This window comes from Triticum aestivum, chromosome 4D (assembly GCF_018294505.1).
Source record: "Triticum aestivum cultivar Chinese Spring chromosome 4D, IWGSC CS RefSeq v2.1, whole genome shotgun sequence".
Lineage (NCBI taxonomy): Eukaryota > Viridiplantae > Streptophyta > Magnoliopsida > Poales > Poaceae > Triticum > Triticum aestivum.
Genome location: NC_057805.1, coordinates 346,761,830 through 346,781,666, shown reverse-complemented (window position 1 = coordinate 346,781,666; position 19,837 = coordinate 346,761,830).

Sequence of the window (19,837 nt, the reverse complement as noted above, 5' to 3'; positions counted from 1 at the left end):
CACCCAAATCACTGACCCCTCCACCAAATAAGCGCCGCCCTAAGCCATGGTGCATGCAGTATAGCCAGTATCTCAAAGAGCATTTGGCAGCGGAGAAGAAAATCACGGCCGCACGCGTGGATGAGGTCGCGATGGCTGCCATTCGTGTCGACCCCCAGATCTTGGAGGAGCACCTTGCCGTCGAGGCTACCGTCGACACCTTGCGCCCGTTGACGTGACGCGGTTGGCTGTTTGGTTCAATTCTGCAATGCGATGTTCAATTGTTGTGGGTGCATTCTGTCATTGTATACCATGTGAGAAATAAATCGAATATGGATGTACTAAATACATGAGAAACAAATACAATTGCTATGTTTCCGAGTTGTTAAGCATGCTTGGTTTGGTCAACTGTCTGATCTTCTATTAGGAGTATGTTATATTGTGCAATGTGGTGCTCAGTTAATGTTTGGTTCATTTGTTGTGGTGTTTAGTTAACTGCCTAGTTCAATTCTGCAATGCGATGTCCAATTGTCATGGGTAGAACTTTGTATTGGTCTGCATGTGAGGAATAAATCGAATTTGGCTGCACTTAATACAAGAGAAACATATACAAGTGCTATATTTCCTAGTTCTTAATCATGCTTGGTTTGGATAAATGGGGTTTCCATGTAGCTTGAATTAATCTGATGAATCTGCAATGTGCTTATTTTTCATCAACATATGTTACTGATAGCATGCGAACCCTTACTTAACCTGATGACTAACTACCTTATATGTGTTGCAGAGAAACAATGGGAAGCACTGAGGTTTACAATCGAGGTTAGCACGTGCATGGTCTGTTGTCTAATAGCACATTATTGTGCAATTGCAGGAACCATTCTAATATTTAGGTTTTTAACAATTTGGCCTTGCACATGTAGGTCCTGCTATCAGAGGTTTTGACCCACTGTTCGACCCTTTTTGCATATGGGGAAATGAGTTATCCATGAATATCAGTCAAGTCAAGAAACTTAGAAAGATTGGTAGGATAAAGAAATTAGCGACAAAAAAACAACAAGATCTTTGTCTGCACAATGAAGAAGACATTAGTTCACTACAGGATGGTACTAACTATTATACCTTGCCTTTTTTATTCCTTTGCCCCATTTCCAATATAGAGAAGATATTTATGCACATCCTTGTTTTCAGGCCTTTCCAAAGCAGTTCACTAATGATTACCTCTCAAACCACCTGTATGGTCAGGAGGCGAGGAAGGTATTCATACAACACCCACGGTTCAATATTGAAGTGTTCCTCAAGAGGACGAAGGATGGACGGCCAATCATCCATAGGCACTGGCCTAAAGTTACAAAGACCTTCAACATGAATGAAGGCTCAATATTCGCCTTCTGCTTCAGCAGTTTTCCAGATGAGATACATCTGTATATGTACCGTCTATGATGCTAATTTCGAAAGCTTATAGTTGTTGCATGTGAAATTTGGTGCTAGTGTAGTTGTGTAATGGGGTAGCTGAGTGCTGAAGCTATATGATGTTGTACTCTGATGTATTTCAATTATGAGAATGAAATATATTGTGTGCTTAATATGAAATGTCAATTAGATTAATAAATGGATTATTAATAATCAGATAATTAGCCTGCTAATTGGGTTTTCCTATTGCAAACGGTTATTGAGAAACACTATGTGCGATGCATTCAATAACGCACACAGTTTCTAGGAATAAACCGTGTTAGATTAATGAACAATCACACACGACATCCTCTTGAAAACTGTTTGCGTTAGGCTACCTTGCGCAAACGTTTACCACATAAAAACTGTGTGTGATGGACAACCTTTGCCTCACAGTTCCTTCTACGCACCGTGTGTGATGCATTCAATAATGCAAACGATAAAATTGTTAATATCGTGTGCAATGGCAACGCTATCACAAACGATTTAACGAGGAAAATTGTGTGTGATGTACCTGTGAACGGAAACTTTTTCCTTGGAGCGCCTGTGTGGGATGTGCATACGAACAGAACGTTTAGCGGGGACTGACTGTGTGGGATGTACTTGCGACCAAAAACAATTTCGCATGTATAATTGTATTTTTTAGCTTACGTATTTCCGTATTTGAGCGCTCGCCGGTCGCACACGACCTCATTTTGCCGAGCGTGTGTGCTAGGAGGGCATATCCCCAACGGTTTCTGGGTCATGTGGGAAGCGACGGTTCCAAATGTCGTCGCAGAAAGGGGTTAAAACCGTTTGTATAGCACCTCGCTGTACTAGTGTAACTTAGGTAAAATGGATCATTTATCAGCTAACTTAGCTAAAATGGATCATTTTGGAGCTAACTTAGGTAAAATGGATCATTTATGAGCTAACTTAGCTAAAATGGATCATTTTGGAGCTAACCTAGGTAAAATGGACCATTTATGAGCTAACTTAGGTAAAAAGGATCATTTATGAGCTAACTTAGATAAAAAGGATCATTTATGAGCTAACTTAGCTAAAATGGATCATTTTGGAGCTAACTTAGGTAAAATGGATCATTTTGGAGCTAACCTAGGTAAAATGGATCATTTATCAGCTACTTAGGTAAAATGGATAATTTTCGAGCTAACTTAGGTAAAATGGATCATTTTGGTGCTAACTTAGGTAAAATGGATCATTTTGGAGCTAATCTAGGTAAAATGGATCATTTTGGAGCTAACTTAGGTAAAATGGATCATTATTGAGCTAACCTAGGTAATTATGCCATTTTTTGTTAACTAAGCATATTATGGCATTTTTTACATAAGTAAGCTAAGTATAGGTCATTATTGAGCTAACCTAGGTAACTAAGCATAGTAGAGCTAACTAAGCATATTAGAGCTAACTTAGGTCATTTTGGAGCTAACTTAGGTAAAATTGATCATTTTGGAGCTAAGCAAGCTTATTATGTCATTTTGGAGGAAAATAAGCTAAGTATATGACATTTATGAGGTTGCCAATGTTGTTATGCCATATTTGACCTACGTAAGCTAATTATGCCCTTTTTGACATAAGTAAGCTAAGTGTATGTCATTATTGAGCAAACCTAGGTAACTAAGCATATTAGAGCTAACTTAGCATATTAGAGCTAACTTAGGTCTTTTGGAGGAAACAAAGCTAAGTATAGATCATTTTAGAGCTAACTTAGGTAAAAAGGATCGTTTTGGAGCTAAGTAAGCTTATTATGTCATTTTGGAGGAAAATAAGCTAAGTCTAGGTAATTATGGTAAGCATATTGGAGGAAATAAAGCTAAGTCTAGGTCATTATGCATTTGTTAAGCAAAACACTAGAGAAAACTTACCCTCATTGTCGGGTGGTTGGTGCGACATATGCCAACGGATGGCTTATCATTGTGGGTGCCAATAAGACATCGCCGGTGCCTGGAAACGGGATAAGGCGAAGACATGCACGCCGGCGGATCTTACCCAGGTTCGGGGCTCTCCGAGGAGATAACACCCCTAGTCCTGCTCTGCGGGGTCTCCGCATGATCACTAGATCAAGGAAAGGTAGCTACAATCGCTCCTAGAGCTGTTGGGTTCATGGGAGAAGAAGAACAAGGCTAGCTCTTGCTTCTCTCTATCTCTATGGTGTGTGTGCTATGTTCAGAAGCCAACCCTTTGCATGGGTGCTCCGGGGGGTTTATATAGGCCTACCCCCCGGGGGTACAATGGTAATCCGGCTGGGCTCTGGTCCCAGCCGTCAGTGTCTACGCTCGCCGGCTTCTCCGCCGGCTGTTGGGTCCCGCCGGCTGGTGGGTCCCGCCGGCTGCCGGCTTCTTGGTCGACAGGCCGGCCCCACCGCCTAGGGTCTTGTCGGCGTCTGCTTACTGTAGCCCCGCCTCTGATGATGAGGGCTTCGTCGAGGTAAGCGTGGCTACAGTGGGCCGCCTCGGGGGCTCTTACTGTAGCCTTACCTCGTCTTGTCTCCTTAATGGGGCTCCTGCTTCGAGGAAGGGGGTAGCCGGCTTCTGGGGGCCGGCTACACCCTCGGCCGACTGGGGGAGGCCGGGGCGCCTCCGCGCCTCTCTCTGGCAGAAGGGGCCCGGCGCCTGCAGGCCGTACAGGAGTTGGTCGTGGATGACGTTGAGGCTGGCATGGCTACAGTGCCGAGCCGAACAGGAGACGGTCATCCCGTACGGCCTCCTGTGGCCATGCCCGCCTCGGGCCTCGGGGGTAGTGGGCCGCACTGTGGCCACGCCCCGTCTTGTCACCGTTATGTGGGTGTAGCTTTGGTGATTGTGGTCTCGGCCGGCTTCTTGGAGTCGGCGTTCTTCTTGGCCGGCTTCTTGGAGTCGGCTACCCCGTAGTCGTCCGGGGGAGGGGTTGCTGAGGCTGGGTCGCCTTCCGGGAGTCGGCTTCAGAGGTAGCCGGCCAGGGAAGGCGGCCCAATGCTTGGAATGTTTGGAGGCCCGAAGGCCTGATAATTTTTTCAGAAGAACCAGGGGCAGTCGGTTAGGCTACCCGTGGCCATTTACTCCGACAGTAGTCCCCGAAGCTGATTGGGCTTCGAGTTGGAGTAGGGGTTGAGAAGCTCGATCAGCTTCCTATCTTGACAAGCCGGCAGCTGGGAGCCAGCTTTAGTTAGGCGTGCCGCCTTGGTCGAAAACTCCGGAGTCGGAGGGCAGGAGCTCGCTAGCGTGTGCTCCGGGCCGCGGGCCGGCCACTTGCCGTCTGCGAACCACGTGGCCTCCCTCGGCCAGAAAGCCTGCCAGCCCACGCGCGTGACGGGACGTCGCCGCAGGGCGGGGGCCCGCCACGTCCGCGCCCGGGCCCAGGCGCGGATTCTCTGTATCCCGAAACCGCCCGCACGTCTCCTTGCGGCAGTTTCGGCTCGCATTTAGGGCGCAATAATCGCGGGGCATGGGGGGAATGGGTGCAGTTAATCCCACGTCTCCCCCCCCACGTCCGGCCTCTTCGGCCTTGCGAAGCTATAAGTAGGGGGAGGTGGAGGGCGGAAGGCCCTCGCACTCTCCTCCTACTTCCACCATCTTCTTCGCCCGCCGTTTCTTGCAACAGCGCCTCGCCGCCGCGCTCTTCCACCGCTCGTTCCTCCGCCGCCGCGCTAGTTTTTGCCATGCCTCCCGCCACGGAGCAGTATGGCGGGGATTGGGACGGCTCCAACGTGCATGAAGACCACGTCGAGTTCCTCCGTAATACTCGGCGGCTGCCGGCCGCGGACAAGGTGGAGGTCCGCCTTGCGCCGGCGAGGGAAATTACGCCGGAGCCGCGGGAGGGCGAGCGGGTGGTCTTCCGCTCGCACTTCTTGCGTGGCATCGGCCTGCCAGCGAGCGCCTTCTTCCGCTCCTGGCTCGACTTCTATCACCTCCAGACGCACCATCTCACCCCAAACGCGGTGGTGCTGCTGTCCGCCTTCGTCACCCTGTGCGAGGGCTACCTCGGCTTCCTCCCCACCCTTGAGCTTTGGGGGGAGTTCTTCCAGTCGAAGCTGGGCATGCGCATGCGGGGCGTGCCGGCTCAGACTGGCGCCTTCATCGCGTCGCGGAGATCGGTCGCCGACAACCCCCTCCCCGTCAACACGCTGATCCAGTCGGTGAAGAAGTGGCAAAAATCGTACTTCTATGTGCGGAACATCGCCCCGCGGGGGGACTACATCAACCTGCCGGCTTACGTAGCCGGGCCACCAGAGGGCAGGCGGCCCCAGTGGTCCTTCCGGGCCGTGACTCTGACGCCGGCCGGGTCCGCCGCCGTCGCCCGAGTGCGGGAGCTGACCCAGGCAGAGGGCTTGACGGGGCCCGACCTTCTGGCCGCGTTCGTCACGCGCCGGGGTCTTCCGCTCCAGAGCCGGCCTCATCTGATCTGTCAGATGAGCGGCCAGCTCGATCCGAGCCGAATGTGTACCAAGGAGATGCCGCGCGAGGAGGTCGCCTATATGGTGAACTACCTTGCGATCTGCAAACTCACCGAAGAGTGGCAGTTCGGCAAGGAACCGTATAGCCGAGCCAATCCGCCGCCTACGGTATGTTCTCCTTGTCTCTTTCTTTCTCTCTCTTCGCTTTGTTGCCGAGTTCCTCTTAGCCGATTCTAACTCAGTCGGTTTGCTTTTCGACAGAGCCCTCTGCTTCGGCCGGCCGGCGGGTCAGACTCGGAGCGCCGATTCGTCCCCGACCGTACCGAACACGATCTGGAGGACCCCGACCTGGAGGCGGCCGGTATGGACGACGACGTCGAGCCGGGTGGTGGCCAAGCCGGCGGCGAAGCAGGCGGCTCCGGGCTCGGAGTTACCTTTGACGACTGGCCGGACGACGATGAGGCCGAAGTCGTCCCGCGCCGCCAGCCGGCATCTGGACGTGGCGCGGGTTCCTCCGCCGCGCTGCCTGCTCGGGGTGGAGGTCAAAAGCGTCGCGCCGCCCAGGGTTTGTTCGGCAGCCGAACGAAGAAGCCCAGAGGCGGGGCGGCAGCCACCAGGCGGGAGGAGGCGGCCGCGAAGGCGGCTCGCTTCCGCAAGACGGTGAAGCAACCGCAGACCGTGTCGGCGTAAGTTCACTTTCTTTCGTATACTCTTTTTTCTTTCTTTTCTCTGGTGGTTCCTGAACCCTTGTCTTTTTCTTCAACGATCAGAGCTCCGTTGTCGCTTGAGCGGGCGGCTGCCGCCTCCGTCGTTGAGTCGCCGAGGGGCTATGGGAGCACCTCCCGCCGCGTGGACCCCCGTGCCGACCTTTAGGAGGCGAAAGAAAGGAACGCGCGGGAGGCGCGGGAGGCGGAGGCACGGAGGGCGGCCGCTGCCTAGGCGGCACGGGAGGAGGAGGCGGCGTAGGAACTCGCCGATGCCGCAGCCAGGGCCCAAGCAGAGGTTGCGGCCGCGGCCGCGGCGGGGGAGGTTTTGATGGTCACCCCGCTGCGCGTCATGGCGCCTGGGGACATGGAGCCCTCGCCAGAGGGAGCCAGCAGCGACCAGCCAGGGCTGGGGGGAAGCGACGACGTCATCATCCTGGAGAGGGCGCCGGTGCCGACCCCGCCAACTGGGGCGGCTCAAGGCGGCCGGCCTGATCCGCCGCCTGCACAGTCGACGGGGAGCGAGCCGGTCGCGAGGGCTGAGATGGCGGTCCGGATTCCGTCGAGCCGGCGCGCGGGGAAGGCCGCGTCGGAGCCACAGAAGGCCGCGTCGGAGCCGCAGCCGGCCGTGGGCTCCAGCTCGTCGGCCCGGGATGCGGAGGCGGCCAGCGCTACCTCGGGGTGGACGCCAGGCGGAGGGACGGCCGTGGTGAACGTGGCTGCACAGGATGTCCGGGCCCGGCTCCAGGGCCAAGCTGCGGCGCTAAGGCAGTTCACCGACGAGTTCCTCGCGACGCGGGCGGCCATCCGGGTTAGTATTCCCATCTTGCTTCTTCTTGATCTTGACTTCTTCTTGATCTTGATTTCTTTCATGGGGGCGCGTCAGCGCACCCACTGGGTGTAGTCCCCGAGTTCCGAGTCGGCTGCTGAGCAGGCGGCTTGGAACTTCTTGGTGGATTTGCCTTTGCTATTTTTGTTCTTACTTCGGTCTTCTGTCCATCTTGCAGGACTACCACAACCTTCGAGCGGCCGCCTTCAACTCCCAGGCTCGGGAGCTGACTCAGAAGACCGCTGACCTTACTGAGAGCCAAGGTACATGCTTTGTTCTTTATCTCATGTGGGGGCGCGTCAGCGCACCCACTGGGTGTAGTCCCCGAGATTCGGGCCGACTGCTGAGCAGTCGGGTCAGATCTTCCTTGACGACTTCTTCTTACTGTTCATTCTTTTTCTGCCGTCCCTGTAGCGGCCAACGCCAGTCTGAGGGCACAGCTGGGAGAGTCTCAGACTGCCCTTCGTGCCAAGGATGCCGAGCTCGCCGCCTTGGTGCAGGAGCGCGACCGCCTGGTCAAGAAGCTGGCCGACCAGGAGGAAGGCCACAAGGCGGCCCTGAAGGTGATGCAGGACCGCGAAGCCGCCCTCTAGGCCGAGTACGAGACGGAGGCGGCTGGCTGGGCTGAGGCCAGCAGACTCTGGTCTCTGGCTATGGCCAGATCGAAGATCTGGTTGACGGTAAGCCGCCTACCTCTTCGTCCTTTCTTGCCATCTGCCACTTTGGCTCTTTTTCTGATTTGGTGCTCTTTTCTCCTTTTCTTCTTCTTTCTTGCGCAGAATATTTCCCTGGCTATTCTACTGTCGCCAACCAGACCATCGAGGCCCGTCGCCAAGCGCGAAGGCAGGCTGGCTTTGAGATCTCACCAACCGCCGGCCGCTCGCTGGAGGAGCAGCTCCTGGCGATCCAGGCCCGCATCCAGCCGGCTCACCGACTGCTCCGTCGGCTTCAGCGTGCCGGGGCGCAAGTCTTGGCCGCCCTCTGGCCCGGCCAAGTGGTTCCTCGCACCCCCAGTCGGACTGCCGACTGGCTGGAGGTGGCAGTCGGCCGCTTCGAGGCTTGGAAGGCCTCGGCGGCTTGCTCCGGCGCCAGGCCGGCGCTGGAGTTCGTCAAGGCCTGGTATCCCGGCCTGAGCCTGGATCAGCTGGCTACCTGGCGGCAGCAAGCCGACACAGAGCTGGAGCCGGCGCAGCCGGCTATCATCCGGCGGGCTTCGGTGATCGCCGACTACACCGACACCAGTGTCTTCGCCCCCGAGGTAGACGACAACGGTGTCGCCCAGCCGGAGGAGTGGTTCGGGCTGAACCCGGCGGACGGTGAGGACTCGGCGGAGGAGATCGACTCCACCGACGAGGGTGAAGAAGAGGAGGAGGAGGGTGAAGACGCCGAGCCGGCTGGTGGAGCAGCCGGCCAGCCTCAGCCTGACCGCGCCTCCAGCACTATGTCGCGCGCGAGTGCGTCTCCTGCCGTAGGTGGTGGTCAAGCCGGGACCCGCTAGTCGGCCACTCCTTCAGCCGGCGAGGCCGCCTTCACCGACCAGCTCGGCCTCCGCGGCGCGCCTTAGTCTGTCGTCTTTTGTTTCCCTGTCTAGTTACTTTTGGAATAATGTTTGGTTAAGTCTGCACAATTCCACCCACTGGGTGTATTCGAACTTATGTCTGTTGCCAGCCTGTTGGGGGCTTTATGTGTATATATAACTTATGCATTTGGCCTTTCCTTGTACTTTTGCTTTTTGTCCTTCTGCTGTTTCCTTTGCCGCCCTCCCTTGGTTGCCGCCTCCCCAGTCCAACAGTTGCTCTGCAATCTGAAGCTGGAGGAGTGCTTGGCCAATTGGGGGGAGGAGTACTTTAGCTTCGCTAGACTAAAGCTAAGTGTTTAGGAAGCCGGCCAGCCGGCTGCTCTGGCAGCCGGCAGGCATGTTTGGAGGCCGTCTCTTTGCTATATAGGTCCATTGTTCCTTAGCCATTTTTCGTGTGGGCGTCCTTTCTGCCTTGCCTCTTGCTAGTCGGACAGTCAGTTCTTCGAGCTGCGACTTTCAACAAGACGGGACTCGGGAGCCGGCACACTACTTTTCTGACTTCAGGTAGAACTTTCAATATAGCTCAAGGCGGCCAGTCCCCGGGCCGACTAGTCGAACCCGGTGCCAGACAAGAATTCAAAATGTAATAATACATTCATGGATATGACACTTGTCATTCATAGATAAACAAGGGCAGTCCCCGAGTACTGCTCGGGGGGCCTGTTGGTTTGTACTTAATACAAAAAAGGGGTAGCATGATACATACTGCTTTCAACTGTAAAATCGTCTCAGGAGGTTTGCGTTCCATGGTCGCTCCGACTCCTTGCCGGAGTCGTCTCTCTTGCGTGCTCTTGGTTTTTGCGCGTCGATCAAGTAGTAGGAGTCGTTGCCGAGTGGCTTGCTGACGACGAAGGGACCTTCCCAAGGGGCCGAGAGCTTGTGCTGGCCGGCTGTTCACTGGATCAGCCGGAGCACAAGGTCGCCCTCTTGGAAGGATCTTGGCTTGACCTTGCGGTTGTAGTAGCGGCGCAGCCCTTGCTGGTAGATGGCGGACCGGCTGAGTGCTAGCAGCCGGCCTTCTTCCAGTAGGTCCACGCCGTCTTCTCTTGCTTCTTTGGCCTCCTCCTCCGTGTACATGGTGATCCGAGGCGAGTCGAACTCGATGTCTGTTGGGATGACAGCCTCAGCACCGTACACGAGGAAAAATGGAGTGAAGCCGGTTGACTTGTTGGGTGTAGTGCGCAGGCTCCAGAGGACAGCCGGCAGCTCTTCGAGCCAGCAGCCGGCTGATCGCTCCAGTGGTACAACCAGTCGGGGCTTGATGCCGGAGAGGATGAGTCCATTTGCTCGCTCGACCTGGCCGTTTGACTGCGGGTGGGCAACGGACGCTAAGTCCAGTCGGATGCCCTGCGTCGCGCAGAAACGTGCCAGTGCTCCTTTGGCGAAGTTCATGCCGTTGCCGGTGATGATGCTGTGCGGCACGCCGTACCGAGTAGTGTTGTCGGTGATGAATGTCACGGCAGTCGGCCCATTCAGCTTTTTGATCGGCTTTGCTTCGATCCACTTTGTGAACTTGTCCACAGCGACAAGTAGATGCGTCAAACCGCCGCAGGCTGTCTTGAAAGGGCCCACCATGTCCAGTCCCCAGACGGCAAAAGGCCAGGTGAGGGGAATGTTCTTGAGTGCAGAAGCCGGCAGGTGTTGTTTGGAACTAAAAACTTGGCATCCTCTGCAGCTCTTGACTATTTCTTTAGCATTCTCCAAGGCAGTCGGCCAGAAAAAACCATGGCGGAAAGCCTTGGCCACAAGTGATCTTGAGGCTGCGTGGTGGCCGCATTCGCCTTGGTGGATGTCTTTGAGGATTGCCACTCCTTTTTCTGGCTCGACACAACGCTGGAAGACTCCAGTGACGCTGCGCTTCACAAGCTCTCTGTTGATTATTGTATATGCTGCGGCTCGTCGTTGCACTAGTCTTGCTGAGATCTCATCAGCCGGCAGCTCTCTGCTGACTAGGAACTTGAGGATGGGCTGGGCCCATGAGGGAGCTGTGACTTCTTCTTCTGTTAATGTAGCCACCATGACTCGGGTGGGTGGGTTGGGTGAGTCGTCCACTGCTTCTTGTGTCGTTGTAGTCCCCGGGCCGACTGCTGCAGTCCCCGGGCCGGGTTCTGAAGTCCCCGGGCCGGGTGCGACTACGGCAGTCCCCGGGCCAGTTGTCGAAGTCCCCGTGCTGCCTGCGGGGTTTCTCCAGTCGGATCCGGCTGTATCTGGCGCAGGTGGTACGAAGATGGAATCCGACTCTGGAGACGGCTTGATGGACGGCTTGAGGAGGCGCTGGAGGGAGACGCCAGTCGGTATGGCTTGTCGGGTGGAGCCGATCCGTGCTAGGGCGTCTGCTTGGTCGTTGTCGGCCCTTGGCACGTGGAGGAACTCGCACCCCTCGAAGTATCCGCTAATCTGCTGGACGAGGAATCGATAACTCGCCATGTTCGCGTCCTTGGCGTCCCAGTCGCCAGACGATTGTTGGACCACCAAGTCCGAGTCGCCGTAGCACATGATCCGGCGTATGCCAAGCTCTTTGGCTAGCCGGAGCCCGTGTACGAGCGCCTCGTACTCGGCCACGTTGTTGGAGGCGGCGAAGTGGATCTGCAGCGTGTACTTGAGCTTGTCGCCTTTGGGAGAGGTGAGGACGATGCCGGCTCCCAAGCCGGTGTGCATCTTGGACCCGTCAAAGTGCATCCGCCAATGGGTAGAGTCGGGAGCCGGCGGTAGGTACTGGGTCTCGGCCCAGTCGACGAGGAAGTCGGCCAATGCTTGCGACTTGATGGCGGTGCGGGGTTGGTAGAAGATTGTGTAGGGCGCCAATGCAATGGCCCATTTTGCCACCCGGCCGGATGCATCCCGGCTGCCTATGATCTCGGCGAGCGGGGCAGTGCATACGACCGTGATGGGGTGCTCTTGGAAGTAGGGCTTCAATTTCTTGGCAGCGAAGTACACCCCATAGCACATCTTCTGGTAGTGCGGGTAGTTTTGCTTTGAGCTGGATAGCACTTCGCTGAGATAGTACACCGGCCTCTGGACTAGCTGGGCTTGGCCTTCCTCCGGGCGCTGGACCACAACAACAGTGCTGACGACTCGGCTAGTCGCGGCGATGTAGAGGAGCATGGGCTCCTTCTCAGTCGGCGCCGCCAGGATATGCGGAGTGGTCAGCATTTTCTTCAACTCATGGAAGGCTTGGTTGGCTTGGTCGTTCCACTCGAAGTGAGTGGACTTCTTCATGAGTCGGTACAGGGGGAGAGCCTTCTCTCCTAGTCGGTTGATAAAACGATTCAGGGAGGCTAAGCAGCCAGTGAATTTCTGCACATCTCGCAGTTTGGTGGGAATCTCCATCCTCTCGATGGCCTTGATCTTGACAGGGTTGCATTCGATGCCGCGTTCGGAGACCAGGAAGCCCAGCAGCTGGCCGGCTGGCACTCCGAACACGCACTTCTCGGGGTTGAGCTTGATTTGGAATCGGCGCAAGTTGGCGAATGTTTCTTTCAGGTCTTCCAGCAAGGTACCGCGCTTCTCTGTCTTCACCACAATGTCGTCTACATAGACGTGGGCATTTCTGCCGAGTTGTTTCAAGAGGCATTTCTGCATGCAACGCTGAAAAGTGGCACCGGCATTCCTCAAGCCGAATGTCATAGTCAGGTAGCAGAAAGCTCCAAAGGGTGTGATGAAGGCAGTCTTCAGGCGGTCAGCTGGGTCCAACTTAATCTAATGGTACCCTGAGTACGCATCCAAAAAACTTAACAGCTCGCATCCGGCTGTGGAGTCTATCACTTGGTCAATCCGTGGCATAGCGAATGGATCCTTTGGGCAGGCCTTGTTCAGACTGGTGTAGTCTATACACATACGCCACTTGTTATTCTTCTTCAGAACCAGAACTGGGTTGGCAAGCCACTCTGGAAAGAACACTTCCATGATAAAGCCAGCGGCAAGGAGCCGGGCTATCTCTTCTCCCACAATTCTTCGCTTCTCTTCTGACAGTCGGCGGAGGGGCTGCTTGACCGGCTTCGCATCAGCTCGGACATGTAATCTATGCTCGGCGAAATCCTTCGGGACACCCGGCATGTCCTTTGGGGACCACGCAAAGATGTCTCGATTCTCACGGAGGAAGTCGACGAGCTCGCCTTCCTATTTACTGTCCAAGTTCGCCCCAATGACAGCGAACCTCTCCGGGTTCTCCGGGTCCAGAGGTATCTTCTTCGTCTCTTTGGCAGGCTGGAAGGAGCCCTGCGCATCACAATCCTTGGGGTTGGGGGACAAGGCCGGCTGCTTGCCGGCCATGGCCACAACCCGTTCCAACATCTTCTTCTCTTCTGCCACCACGAGGGACTCGGCCAGCCGGCTACTGGCCATGGTGCACTCGATGGACTTCTTGTAGTCGCCGGCTACCGTGATGATCCCCTTCGAGCTCGGCATCTTCATCTTCAGGTAGGCGTAGTGGGGCACAGCCATGAACTTGGCCAGGGCAGGTCGGCCGAGCAGTGCATGATAGGGGCTCTCCAAATCCACTACCTCGAACCATATTGCTTCTCGGCGAAAATGATCTTTGTCTCCGAAGAGGACATCCATTTTGATCTTGCCGATTGGGGAGCAAGACAGGCCAGGGACGATACCATGGAAGACGGTGCGGCTCGGCATGAGCTGCTTCACTTTGACGTTCAGCTTCTCCATGGTATCGCGGTACAGTATGTTGATACTGCTTCCGCCGTCTATCAGGATGCGGGAAAATCTGGCAGCTCGCCTCTCCGTCGGGAGGGTGACATCCAAGACCATTGCATAGGAGCCAGGCGAAGGCATCACCTCTGGGTGGTCGGCCTGGCTCCAGCTGATTGGTTTTTCTGACCAGTGCATGAACTCAGGAGAGCTAGTGGCGACTGCATTCACTTCTTGGTGCTGTCGGCGTCGGCTGCGCTTGTCGTCGGCTTGACTGGTGAAGACGACATAGGCGGCGTGCTCTTCGGGAAATTCGTCTTGGATGGCGCCGACTGCCGGCCGAGCCGCCGGCTGCTGGGGGGCTGGAGGCGGCGGGCCGGGAGGCGGAGGCGGCAACATCCCCTCGCCCTTGGTGATGCGGGTGAGCAAGTGGCATTTCCGGGTTGTGTGGTCGGACAGCTTCGCGCCGCTGTGGAACTTGCAGGGGGCGTCGAGAGCTTGTTCGTAGGAGAAAGACGGCTACCAAGCCGGCCTTCCACCCTTCTTCTTGGGAGCGGGCCGTTCTTCGAGCCGCTCGTCTTCAACTGTGGCCACCTGCCGACTGGAGGAAGTCGGCATGGGGGCCTTGCGCTTGTGGTCGTTCTGGTAGGAGCGCCGATTAGGGTCGCCAGCCGGCGTCTTAGGAGCCGGAGCAATCACTTTCCCCGAGGCGTCCACTCGGAGCTCCGTCTTCATTGAGGAGTCAGCTGTGGCGTACTTGTCCGCGATGACCAGCAACTCATCAAGGGTAGCCGGCTCGTCGCAGAGGAGTCGATGCTTGAGGAGGGTGCCCTCTCGGCACCCGGCGGTGAAGTACTCGATGGCCTGGACCTCGTGCACCCCCTCGCAGGAGTTGCGGAGCTCGGCCCATCGCGTGAGGTAGTCGCGGGTTGACTCGTTGGGCCCTTGGACGCAGAGGGAGAGCTGGCGAGGCTTGGGAGGCCGCTTGTAGGTGCTGGTGAAGTTGCGGACGAAGACTTCGGTGAAGTCCAGCCAACTGTTGATGCTGTAGGGCTTGAGGCTGTTGAGCCATGTGCGCGCCGTGCCTTGCAGCATGAGGGGGACGTACTTCACGGCGACGCGCCGATTGCCGTTGGCTATGCTGACGGCCGTGGAGTAGTCGATGAGCCAATCTTCCGGCTTCACCGAGCCGTTGTACTTGGGCGTGTCTCTAGGGAGCGAGAACCCTTTGGGGAAGGGCTCGTCGCGGATGCGGGGGCCAAAGCATGGCGGGCCGACATCGTCGTCTTCTTCTAACGCCAAGGATCGAGCAAGGCGGTCGATCCTGTGGCGGGCGTCGTTCTCGCCGACTCCTTCTCGGCGGCCGAGTCGGTCACCAAGAGTCGGGTGTGTGATAGGCGGCGGAGTGAGGCGTCTTTCTCTTCGAGGCGGGGGAGGAGGCAGATTTCCTTGGTGTTCAGCCGCTCGAGGGCGGCCTTCCGCGTCGCGCTCGATGGTAATGCGAGTCCGGCTGCGGCTGGCATCCGGCTCCTTGTCTTTCTTCTGCCGCGTGCCGCTCGCAGTCGGCGAGCGGGACGTCGCGGCGTGCTCCCGGCGCGGGGGCTGACTATCAGCTCGGGCGCCGGCTTCGTGCCGTTCCGCAGCCGCATCGATCAGCTGCTGGATCCGTCTCATCATGTAAGGGAGCTCATCGGCTCCCAGCCCATTGAGCTCTTCTGCAGCCGCCTGAGCGGCTCGCAGATTCTCGAGCGGGGTGGCGTAGACGGGGTGATCTGCCCCCAGCATGCTGGCGACGGCCGCGCCGCGCTTCTGGACGAAGCCGGCTCGGCTCGGGCCGCTAGGCGGCGGCGTACCGAAGGCGGCGCGGTTGACTTCATGCTGGTGGGCCTCGGTGAGGCGTCTCATGGAGGATATCTTCTGGCCTTCCGCGATGAGGGCGAGGCGGCGTGCCTCCAGGGTCTCGGCGTCGGCATCGGCCGGGATGGGGACGGAGAGGTCGTGCATCGCCGCTTGCAGGGCATCGTGGGCGTTCTCGCCCGAGTTGGCGACGTGGCTGATGACCAGCACTTCGGTGACAGCGCTGCTGCCGCTGTCAGCTCGAGGGAGGGGGTCGTCGAAGACCACCACGTCGGAGGGGTAGGCGTCAAGCGATGCTGTGTCGGAGTCGATGAGCATCGGGTCGGTGGAGCCGACCGACTCCATGTCTGCAGCAGGCTCGCTGGAGACGTGAAGCTGGTCGAGGAGGCTGACGAGGCGGTTCTCGGGGTAGTCGGTGCCTGCGTCGGACGCAGGATCGTCGGAGATGCAAGTCTCGCCGAGCAGATCGGCGAGGCAGCTCGCTGCGCAGGCGTCGTCGACGCCTTGCAGCGCGTCGAGGCAAACGCCATCGGGCGCAGCAGGCTGGCTGCGCTCGCGGGGGAGGAAGAGGGTTCCCGTCCAAAACAGGTCTCTGGACGACGGTGCACCTGGCCCCACGGTGGGCGCCAAATGTCGGGTGGTTGGTGCGACATATGCCAACGGATGGCTTATCATTGTGGGTGCCAATAAGACATCGCTGGTGCCTGGAAACGGGATAAGGCGAAGACATGCACGCCGGCGGATCTTACCCAGGTTCGGGGCTCTCCGAGGAGATAACACCCCTAGTCCTGCTCTGCGGGGTCTCCGCATGATCACTAGATCAAGGAAAGGTAGCTACAATCGCTCCTAGAGCTGTTGGGTTCAAGGGAGAAGAAGAACAAGGCTAGCTCTTGCTTCTCTCTATCTCTATGGTGTGTGTGCGGTGTTCAGAAGCCAACCCTTTGCATGGGTGCTCCGGGGGGTTTATATAGGCCTACCCCCCGGGGGTACAATGGTAATCTGGCTGGGCTCTGGTCCCAGCCGTCAGTGTCTACGCTCGCCGGCTTCTCCGCCGGCTGTTGGGTCCCGCCGGCTGGTGGGTCCCGCCGGCTGCCGGCTTCTTGGTCGACAGGCCGGCCCCACCGCCTAGGGTCTTGTCGGCGGCTGCTTACTGTAGCCCCGCCTCTGATGACGAGGGCTTCGTCGAGGTAAGCGTGGCTACAGTGGGCCGCCTCGGGGGCTCTCACTGTAGCCTTACCTCGTCTTGTCTCCTTAATGGGGCTCCTGCTTCGAGGAAGGGGGTAGCCGGCTTCTGGGGGCCGGCTACACCCTCGGCCGACTGGGGGAGGCCGGGCCGCCTCCGCGCCTCTCTCTGGCAGAAGGGGCCCGACGCCTGCAGGCCGTACAGGAGTTGGTCATGGATGACGTTGAGGCTGGCATGGCTACAGTGCCGAGCCGAACAGGAGACGGTCATCTCGTACGGCCTCCTGTGGCCATGCCTGCCTCGGGCCTCGGGGGTAGTGGGCCGCACTGTGGCCACGCCCCGTCTTGTCACCGTTATGTGGGTGTAGCTTTGGTGGTTGTGGTCTCGGCCGGCTTCTTGGAGTCGGCGTTCTTCTTGGCCGGCTTCTTGGAGTCGGCTACCCCGTAGTCGTCCGGGGGAGGGGTTGCTGAGGCTGGGTCGCCTTCCGGGAGTCAGCTTCAGAGGTAGCCGGCCAGGGAAGGCGGCCCAATGCTTGGAATGTTTGGAGGCCCGAAGGCCTGATAATTTTTTCAGAAGAACCAGGGGCAGCCGGTTAGGCTACCCGTGGCCATTTACTCCGACACTCATCACGGAGGTGACGGACCGGGGTTGCTCGTGCCGGTACCACCTAGAGAAGGATCATGCGATGCTTGTCTGGAGTTACGTTGCAACAAAGATCATTTGCAATGTCTCGTTAGCATGATGACACTCAAATGTTAAGACTAGTAACTAATGACCATTCAAATGAAACTCACCATGGTCCCCAGAGCAATGACTGGCATCGACGGAGGGATCTGGCAGGTCTTCTTGCACATTTGGTTTGATGAGTCAGTCATGCTAGTTAGTAATGAAACGAACATTAAGTGCATGATTTGGCTAATATGCAAAATAAACTTACCACGAGGAGCTCGTACATGGCCCGTTTCTGTATGTCATTTTGTGCCCTCTCCTCTTCCAACATCCTAGCAGTCCTTGTCGGTGTCAAAACCGGCAGATCTCGAGTAGGGGGTCCCGAACTGTGCGTCTGAGGGTCGAAGGTAAGAGGAGACAGGGACACGATGTTTTACCCAGGTTCGGGCCCTCTTGATGGAGGTAATACCCTACTTGCTGCTTGATTATCTTGGATGAATATGGGGTTTACAAGAGTTGATCTACCTCGAGATCGTAATGGCTAAACCCTAAATGTCTAGCCTGTATGATTATGATTATGATGCCCTCTATGGACTAAACCCTCCAGTTTATATAGACACCGGAGGGACCTAGGGTTGTACAGAGTCGGTTTACAGAGGAAGGAATCTTCATATCCGAACGCCAAGCTTGCCTTCCACGCAAAGGAGAGTCCCATCCGGACACGGCAAGAAGTCTTCTGTCTTGTATCTTCATGGCCCATTAGTCTGGCCCACGTCACATAGCCCGGACGCCCGAGGACCCCTTAATCTAGGACTCCCTCAGTAGCCCCTGAACCAGGCTTCAATGACGATGTGCCGGCGCACAGATTGTCTTCAGCATTGCAAGGTGGGTTCCTCCTCCGAATACTTCAAAGTAGCCTCGAACACAGGAAACATGTCCGGCTCTACAAAATAGGCACCACACACAGCCGCAAAGAGTATAATATTTCACAAGTCCCATCTATTGACAACTTTTGCAGCGAGACGTTACGTCCCTGCCCGGTCATTATTTCGAACCATGTTTTAGCCTCTCGCTCCATGTTTCGAGATGTGGTTTTCATTGGCACGTCTTGTCGAAGCAGAGATCGTGTCCCCTTATCAAGGGATTCTCGTCAGTGCAGGTGTGGGTAATCCAACCGCACCGTCCGCACGACCCTTGGGGAATAGGCGAGTTTTAAGGCGAGTGGGGAGACGCTTGATATTCTCTGCCTTTATAAGAGGACAAGGATCCATTCTTTCACCCACGCCTTCTTCCTCTCCGCCCATCCGCTCTCGAGCTCCAGTGCCCAAGCTTCCATCCCTTCCGCCCCCAAAAAGCACTCCGACCATGTCCGGATCTGGAGCGCAGGGCAAGTAGATGGCCTCCTCCATCACGGAGGAGAACATCACGGAGCTCCGGGACGCGGGGTACTTGACCCAGGAAATCGCCCACCGGCTTCCAGCCAAGGGGCAGATCGTCCCCACCTCGGAGCCCAGTGAGAGGGTGGTATTCATACCCCACTTCATCCGCGGGTTAGGATTTCCTCTCCACCCCTTCGTCCGCGGACTCATGTTCTACTACGGGCTAGACTTCCACGATTTAGCCCCAAATTCTTTCCTCAACATCTCGGCATTCATTGTCGTGTGCGAGGCCTTCCTCCGCATCCCACCCCACTTCGGATTATGGCTAAAGATCTTCAATGTGAAGCCGAAAGTGGTGGATGATCAAATGCAGAGTGCGGAGGTGCCATGGTGAGCAAACTATCCAACATCACATGGCCCACAGGCACCTTTGTGGAGACCGTCAAAGGGTGGCAACAGTAGTGGTTCTACGTCATAGAGCCCCGCGACACCACCTGGGCCGCGGCTCCCGAATTCAAGTCCGAGCCCCCAATGCGGCTTACCTCCTGGCTAAACAAGGGCCAGGACTGGGCGCCGTCGGACGAGGTGTCAGCGCTGCAGACGCGCATTAAGAGCATGGTGGACAAGAACATCAAGCTCGTCAATGTGATCCAGGTGATTCTTGTTCACCGGATCCTTCCCTGCCAAAGCCGGACTTGCCGTTTGTGGGAGTTCGATCCGGCCAAGCACCAAACCTTGCAATAGTTCTTCGGCACCACACACGAAGGTATCTGGAAGGTGCTTTTCAAGGCCAACCAGTCGTGGCCGAAGACGACCGAGGACCGTGGCCATGACCTGACTCATCCAGCTAGTCCGGTAAGTTCTTCATATTTCGAGGTGCATCCTATACCTGTGCATTCAAGGAAGATGACCAAGCCTCTCTGTTTGTCTTTTTAGGGCTGGATAAAGAAGGCGAAGTGGATCCAGTGCTCAGCTCCGCTGCCTGAAAACCCAGCTATCCCACTTCTGGCGAAGATGCTGGTTTTGGCGCCCTACAAGGCGCCGGAGAAGAAGGCCAAGAAGAAGGGCCAGGAGGCAAGAAGCGGCCTCCGCCGTAAAGGCACTTCGGACGCAACATCCGAAGACGCCGAAACCCACTCCTCCCCCGCCGAGAACGATGAGGAGGAGGAAGAAAGCAATTCTCCCCCGAGGGG